This window comes from Orcinus orca, chromosome 11, assembly GCF_937001465.1.
Source record: "Orcinus orca chromosome 11, mOrcOrc1.1, whole genome shotgun sequence".
NCBI classification, from domain to species: domain Eukaryota; kingdom Metazoa; phylum Chordata; class Mammalia; order Artiodactyla; family Delphinidae; genus Orcinus; species Orcinus orca.
Window position 1 is genome coordinate 101,530,600 of NC_064569.1, and position 8,063 is coordinate 101,538,662.

The 8,063-nt window shown below is 52.0% G+C and overlaps 1 long non-coding RNA gene across 2 annotated transcripts; it reads right to left on the reverse strand.

The window, feature by feature from the left end:
• Positions 1–299: 299 nt before the first annotated feature.
• LOC125960497 (uncharacterized) lies at positions 300–4,458 on the reverse strand. 2 transcript variants are annotated; one of them, XR_007470218.1, is made up of 3 exons: positions 3,997–4,458; positions 2,748–2,863; positions 300–1,720 (listed from the first exon to the last, which is right to left on the reverse strand). It is a non-coding gene; the product is annotated as an uncharacterized LOC125960497 (long non-coding RNA). The 2 variants fall into 2 exon arrangements; XR_007470217.1 differs by lacking the exon at positions 3,997–4,458 and having other exon boundaries at positions 2,748–3,691.
• Between the last annotated feature and the right edge of the window lie 3,605 nt (positions 4,459–8,063).

Consider the following 8,063-nt stretch of genomic DNA (forward strand, 5'->3'; position numbering starts at 1 on the left):
TTCTGCCCCACCATCTTTTTTGAATAGCTTTTGGTTTCAAGGTTGCCTCACATTCCAAGATGGCTGCTGGTGTTCCAGCAATCACATCTCTATTCCAGGCCAATAAGCGGGAGGAGGTGGAAGAAGGTGAAAGGATGCAATCCCTGCCTCAAGCTTACCCTGGGGAGGGAAGGGACTGGAATGGTAGAGGTGCAGAAGGAGTTTCACTTACAGCTATAATAATTTGTTTTCAAAAACCGTAATCAGAAACAAATATGGACGATTTAAAAATTTTGTTAAAGGCAATGATTGGTGAAGAATGTTTTTATACTATTTATTCTCTATGGTTTTATTTATGTTTGGCTGGAAGAGTTCACAGGAAGACACGTGATGAAAACAGGAAATGAATTTAATACATTGATTTCTATTAATGATATGAAACGATTCATTGATTTATAACAATAATGAATAGCAACTGATCTAGTAGCATCTCCTTCCTTCTGGAAGGAAGTCAGAGCCTCAAGGAAGCGAGCAGAGTTTCCCCAGTGGAAGCCTGCCCAGCTCCGTGATGTGTGTGATGATTTGTGCAGCCGCCTTCAGAGCCCGCTGTGTCTCCCTTCTTCCTTGTGCTTTCTTGCGGGCCTTTTCCTGTGCTTTCCGCTATCAAGAACGGTTTCTCCTGTCCAGTCCATCTGACCGAACATGACCTCCAGTTACAGCCTGTGCACACACCCCCGGGCAGCCGCACAGATCTTCGATGCTCCACCTGCTTGGGGCCTGCTAACCACAGATATAAATAACCTGACCTTTAAGTACCTGCTTCTGGGTGGCCCTCCCGAGCCCTGGGCCAGGCAGCCTTGATTCCAGCGCTCCTGTGAGCTCTGGTCACCTGCTTGGTCTGTCATCCCCCCACCCCAGAGTCTGTCCCGGCCTGACCCTGGAGCAGGTGCTCATCAGGGTGTGGCTCACACCTGAGCTGATACCTGGCACACACCTCCACCTGGCACACACATCCAGAGAGCCGGATGCAGGGTAGGAGAAACCACCAGGAAAGTGGGTACCGGGTCCCCACGAAGACTGTCAATTGAGGAAGAAACAGATTACCCCAGTTCCGTTTAACTTTCATTTCCTGAACATTTTAATGTGAAGGGTGGTTTACAAAGTGTCTAGCGGCACCGAAACAAGCACACCTCCCCGCCTCGTCCAGAGGTACCTACCGGTTCCAGCATCTATCTCACCTCTTGCTGTTCGCCCATTCTTTGTCTCTTTGTCGACCATATTTTCTCCAGATCTGCCGACCGGCCATTCATTATGCATTTCTGCCAAAAAGGCTCTTGATTACTGACTTCTCAGACCATTTCCAAACATGTTACTTAAAAAGAGCTGCTGGATTCATGAGCGGCCATGGGGAGAGCTCTGTTTCAGGGAAGAGAGGGGATCGGTGGGCCCCGAGGCTCCAGACTCAGTGCCACCAGGTCGTGACCACACAGCCTCTGCCCTGCCCATCCCCCCACGATGCACCTGCTGCCTCTTCCCTCTCGGGGGCCCAGTGCCCGGAAGAGTCAAGGCTGATGGAGGAGGGGAGATGGCATTTCCGGGCCCAGGAATCTTGAGGGAAGGACTGTCCACGTGGGTTGGTCCTGTGCCCACGCACAGCAGACGTCCCATGGGGGATGCAGAGTGACTTCAGCCAGATGTGCCGTGTCCTGTTGGACCGGTTGACCAACCATTCTCGAGGGTCCTACATCACACACAGGGAAGGGAAAGGAGGGGACAGAAAAACCGTGAGCTGACTTGCTGTGGCCCATGCCTCGTGGGACCGCCTCGCCGTAGGTTAGGGATCCCAAAGCCAAGAAGTGAGGAGATTGCCAGCGGGCTGTAAGGAAGCTGACAGTAAACAAGGCAACCTGCTGAATTAAGATGCATAGAGCTTCTTCCAGTTCCCTGATAACCACTGAACGGTAAAATCGCTCGTCTTTCCATGGAAGAAATTAGCATTAAGATAAAACCGCATTTGGAATAACTGACATTTTGATGAATGTGCCATTGGGACTGGATGTGAGGCTTCTGATGGGTCTTATTTGGGGCTGCCTCGGGTTGCGTTTAATTGTTCCTTCTCCGCTTTCAGCTTTAGTTAAGTGAAATAGAAACCTCGGGAATGCTGGAATTTATCTTTCAGGAGGCAGATGCACGGCTTCATGATCAATCGGGCTGACAGCCGCTCTGCCTGTGGGAAGCCGGGGAGCCCAGAGCTGGTGGACGGGCCCCCTCCGCCCTCTGGACTCCGCGCCACCTGCAGGCAAGGGGGCCGCCTCCCGATCGGCCCCTCCTCCCCTGGGGCTCAGCCAGGCACGCCCCCTGGAGATGAGGCTAGGCGTTCACAGCAAGGTGAACACTCAGCTAGACCTCCTCGTGTCCCACTATTAAAGCCCATAGGGGAGCTGGAACCCCACAAGGAGGGCGCGTGAGTTACCAGGACAGGACAGAGCAGCGTCCCTGCCCTCAGGTGCCCCTTAGGCTCAAGCTGGTGGCCTGAGCCGCTCTCCGAGCTTCTTCTCGGGCTGGTTTCCTCTCTTCCTGTGGATTTCTGCTAGCCCATAGCCTGGAGCCGGGGCTCTGCACTCCCACAGATGAACCTCTACATCCTTCTGCCCCCGACCCTCTTTCTGGCTCTGTCCTGCCCTGCTTCCCAGGCTGCCACCGTGTGATCATGTGACCACGCCCCGGGCCACTTCCCCCTGCTCAGTGGGACAGTGTCTACTCCTCACCTGTGTCCCCAGCTGCCAGCACAGAGGCCCGTAGAAGTCGCTTCCTCCGTGCGTGTCGCGTGCCGTGGGATCATCCGTCTCTTGTCTTTTGTCTTTGCCTAAACGTTGAACTATTTCTTGCAAGGAAAAAACCATGTGTACGCACCTGTGTGTCCCCAGCTCTGAGCACAGCGGATGCTTGAAGGAGAGGGTGAGGGAGGCCTCAGCTTGCTGGCCCTGCCGGGAGCGAAGTTCCCCTGAGGGAAGGCTGCCCGCCCTGAAGGGGGAGCGGGGTGCCAGCCCCCCAAGCATCTCAGCTCCTCCCCGACCCAGGAATGAGCGCCCATGGAGAGGAGGTCAGGGAGCAGCAACGGGGACCTGGGACCCGAGTCTGCCGGGATCCTAGTGAAGAATCATTAAAGGTTCGTGGAGGAAGGAAAGGAAGACACGACTATTTACAGAGGTTATTGGTTATTGGTTATTGGTTGGAAAGACATAATAAAACAGAAAATATCAATTCTCCACAGATTAAGATAAAACTCTAATGTAATTCCAAATAGAATTCCAGTGTGTTTCTGTGTGTGAGTGTGTAGTTTGCATAAAATAACCTTAAATTCCTATAACAAGATACATGTCTAAAAGTAACCAAGAAAACTGTGGAAAAGAAGATTGAGGGGACTCTTGTCTGAGAAATAGTAACACTTTTGGAATGAAAACCACGGCAGATGAGTGCATGGGGTGGGCCAGGAACGGAGCCCAGGCCGGGGTTAAAAGGCCGGTGCATTTATACACCGGGAAAGAGGCTTTCATAATTAAGCAAATCAGCTGGGCTTCTAATTCATCTCACATTCAGAAATAAATAGCAAATACAGCACATATTAACATGTGAAAGAATAAATCTTAGAAGAAAGTGAATATATGTGTAACCTCTGGATTAGGCAAACATTTTAATGAATATTGGTAACTAAGAAGCGATTACAGAAAACTTCATAAAGAAACGTGTGACTATGTTTTAACAAATATGTAGCATGAGGAGACGGTGACGCCAAAGAGAAATGATAGGAAAGCAGTGGGAGGGTTCACAGCTGTAATACGCAGAGAGCTGTTACAATTGATTTTTAAAAAGACAAATAAGAGACAATTAGGCAAAGTATATGAACAAACGCTTACTAGAAAGTTCCCAAAGGGCCAAAAATAGTAGGAAAAGTTACACAAAGTCACAAGTAGCCAGAAATTCAAGTTATTTTAATAAGGAGACATCAATTCTCACCTCTCAGCTAGGCCAAAATTGAAAAGGTAACACCTTCTGGTGAGGACGTGAAGGAAAGGACATTTGCATATTACTGCGGGAGATATGAATTATAACTGCTCTTTTGGAAAGTCATCTGGAAAAATATATTTAAATTAAAAATCCACAAAACCATGGAACCAGCCTTCCCATCCTGAGTACTCATCCCCAAGAATTGAGAGCAGCCCTGAGTGCCGCCAGGGGGCGACGCGGACAGTGGGCTGTGTGCAGAGGGTGAGAATCAGAAACACCCTTGTAGGACCCCGATTTGTTAGTTAGAGCATCACCCAAACCACAGGTACGTGATTACAACAAAAGTACCGGAAATGATGCACAATAAAGCCTAGGATGTGTGATGCGATTTCAGTTAGTAAGATGGTGTGTGCGTGTGTGTGTCTATGTGTGTCTGTGTGTGTGTGTCTGTGTGTGTTTGTGTGTCTCTGTGTGTGTTTCTGTGTCTGAGTGTGTGTCTCTGTGTGTGGGGTGTCTGTGTGTGTGTGTGGTGTATATATGGGGTGTGTGTGTGTTTGTGTGTCTGTGTGTGTTTGTGTGTTTGTGTGTCTGTGTGTGTGTGTCTGTGTGTGTGTGGTGTGTGAGTGGTATGTGGTGTGTGTGCATGTGTGTCTCTGTGTGTGGGGTGTCTGTGTGTGTGGGGTGTATATATGGTGTGTGTGTGTGTTTGTGTGTGAGAGTGTGTGTGTGGTATGTGGTGTGTGTGTGTGTGCATGTGCGTCTCTGTGTGTGGGGTGTGTGTGTGGTGTGTATATGGTGTGTGTGATGTGTGTGTGTGTCTGTGTGTGTGTGTTTGTGTGTGTGTTTGTGTGTCTCTGTGTGTGGGGTGTCTGTGTGTGTGGTGTGTATATGGTGTGTGTGATGTGTATGTGTGTGGTGTGTATATGGTGTGTGTGATGTGTGTGTGTGTGGTGTGTATATGGTGTGTGTGGTGTGTGTGTGTGTGTGGTGTGTATATGGTGTGTGTGATATGTGTGTATGTGTGTGTGGCGTGTATGTGGTGTGTGTGTGTGCATGTGCGTCTCTGTGTGGGGGGGTGTCTGTGTGTGTGGTGTGTATATGGTGTGTGTGATGTGTGTGTCTGTGTGTGTGGTGTGTATATGGTGTGTGTGTGTGTGTGCATGTGCGTCTCTGTGTGTGAGGTGTGTGTCTGTGTGTGTGGTGTGTATATGGTGTGTGTGTGTGTGTGTGTATGTGTGTGTGTGTGTGTCTGTGTGCAATGAGAGGTGCCATACACCTCCCGGGGCACCCGGGACCCCATATCAGTGGTGCCTTATTCCCAGTAACGTCCCGCTCCCTCCCCCTCTGCAGGGTGCCCCCAGGCTGAGCCCCATCTCCCTGGCTTTGCTCCCACTCTGTCCCTGAGCCCACAGGACATGTGGCCCTGTTCAGGGCCAGGCCCTGCGCTTGGTGGGGCTGCAGAGCTCACCTCAGAGACACCCTGGAGGAGCCACCGTCTGTACGGAATCAGAAGAGGGTGGGGCTCGGGGGTCGGGGTGGAGGGACCTGAGAGGGACCCCACCCCGTGCCCAGTGCCCACAGCAGCGAGGGCCCTGGTCCCAGGGCTCTGCCCTCTCTGTGCTCCGGACTCCAGAACAAGCACTTCCTCAGCGCTAGTCCCTCCCACCGCTCCGCCCCTTGACGCCCGTTGCCTGACAGCTGCCGCACAGAGCTTCACAACCAATTGTGCAGGTGGGCAATCGGAGGCTCCCGGAAGTCTGCACAGGCTCCTGGGGGCCAGGAGAGGAGCTGACTCTCCTCCCCAAAGCCCAGATCACAGTCTGAGGCCGTCTCACTGGGCCAGGCCCTGGGAGTGCAGGTGACTGACAGGCTGACTGGTTCGGGATCCAGACCCACATGGAGGAGGAGGCGCTGGCCTCGCCCCCAAGACCACCAATAGGAGTGTCTCCATCCAGCCCACCGCGGAGCTCCTCTTGCAGGTGGGGCAGGCGCTAGAGTCCAGGTTGGGGGATGGCAGGCTGACACCAATCCCAGCACCCCCACCACCATCTGGGACACTTGGGTCTCAGCCTGGAGGGCATTTGGAAGGCAGAGGAACTGTGGCCAAGTCGAAGGAGCCCAGTGCAGATCCAGGACAGACGCTGCAGGGGCCGTGCTGTGACACTGCTGTCTCCAGCCTCACTGCGTGAGCCTCAGCCGCCCTCCCGCCAGGACCCCGGGGTGGCATGAGGTTACGGGACTAACAGCGCCCCAAGGAAATGCCGGCATGTTCTGTCCTTCACCTTCCATGGCACCATTTCTCTTTCCCAATATCTCTGTGCAGTTTTATTTTAATGATCTTATTTTTTAAATGAGGAAAAGGAGGCTCAGTTGAGTGGACAGGGGTCTGGCATTAACGTCACCCACCCTCCCCAAAGGGGCTTCCAGGCTGCACCTCAGTTGATGTCGCTGGCTCCCTGCAGAGACCTGTGTGGCTGAAGTGAGGGGACTCGGGCTCTGACAGGGCCTGGACATGGCCGACTGGGCCAGGGCAGTGGGGTGACAAGGCCAGGGCGACGGTGGCCGAGAGTGCCAGGGCAGTACAGGAGCGCAGATGGCATCCAGAGGACAGCCGAGAGCAGGATGTTACATGACTTGGACGGTCCTCCTGACCATTTGTCTGTGATTAGCTGCTGGGTCCGAGCCCAGGAAGCAAGCCCCCTCCCTGGCCCAAGACTGGCTGCATCTGTTCCATCGTCAGGGAGGCAACCAGGGTCTGAGATCTGTGCACAGCCTGGGCCCTGCTTCCCCAGCAGTCAGTTCTGTGGCCCCAGCTCATTTGGGATCTCCACCACAGAATGTCCCCTGGATGCCAGGGGTGGGTCACAGGCATCACCTGGGGTGGGGCAGGGGGATGGCAGAGTGTTGGGCCAGGGTGTGCATGGCATGCAGGGATTCCTGGGCTTGGTCCCGCGCATCCACGTGGCTTTCTGCACCCACTGCTCCTGGCTGGCTCTCACTCTGCAAACACAGCCCCAAGCCCCCGGCACCCTGAGAGGAAGCAGCAGCTCATCCAACGTGTCTGAGGAAGCGGGGGTGAATGTTCTCAGTAAAGAGCACACTGATGCTGTTTGTGGGGTACTCTTCCTGTTCTGCCCAGCAGTTGTCAAGAAGGAAGTTGTGAGAGTTAGAGAAGCTGGTGGGGGTAAAGCACAGGATAACTTCTCAGGAAATATAACTTCATCACCACCACCATCATCACCATCATCACCATCACCACCACCATCATCATCACCATCACCACCACCACCATCATCATCATCACCATCATCATCACCATCATCATCACCATCATCATCATCATCACCATCATCATCATCATCATCATCACCATCACCATCATCACCACCATCACCATCACCATCATCACCACCATCATCATCACCATCATCACCATCATCATCACCATCACCATCATCACCATCATCACCACCATCATCATCATCACCATCATCATCATCACCATCATCATCACCATCATCACCATCATCATCACCATCACCATCATCATCACCATCATCACCATCATCACCATCATCACCATCACCACCATCATCACCATCATCATCACCATCATCACCATCACCATCATCACCATCATCATCATCATCACCATCATCATCACCATCATCATCATCACCATCATCACCATCATCATCACCATCACCATCATCATCACCATCATCACCATCATCACCATCATCACCATCACCACCATCATCACCATCATCATCACCATCATCACCATCACCATCATCACCATCATCACCATCATCATCATCATCACCATCATCATCACCATCATCATCATCACCATCATCATCATCACCATCATCACCATCATCATCACCATCACCATCATCATCACCATCATCACCATCATCACCATCATCACCATCACCACCATCATCACCATCATCATCATAATCATCATCATCATCACCATCATCATCATCATCACCATCATCACCATCACCATCACCATCATCATCATCATCATCATCTTTGTCTTCATCATCACCGTGATCATTGTTACC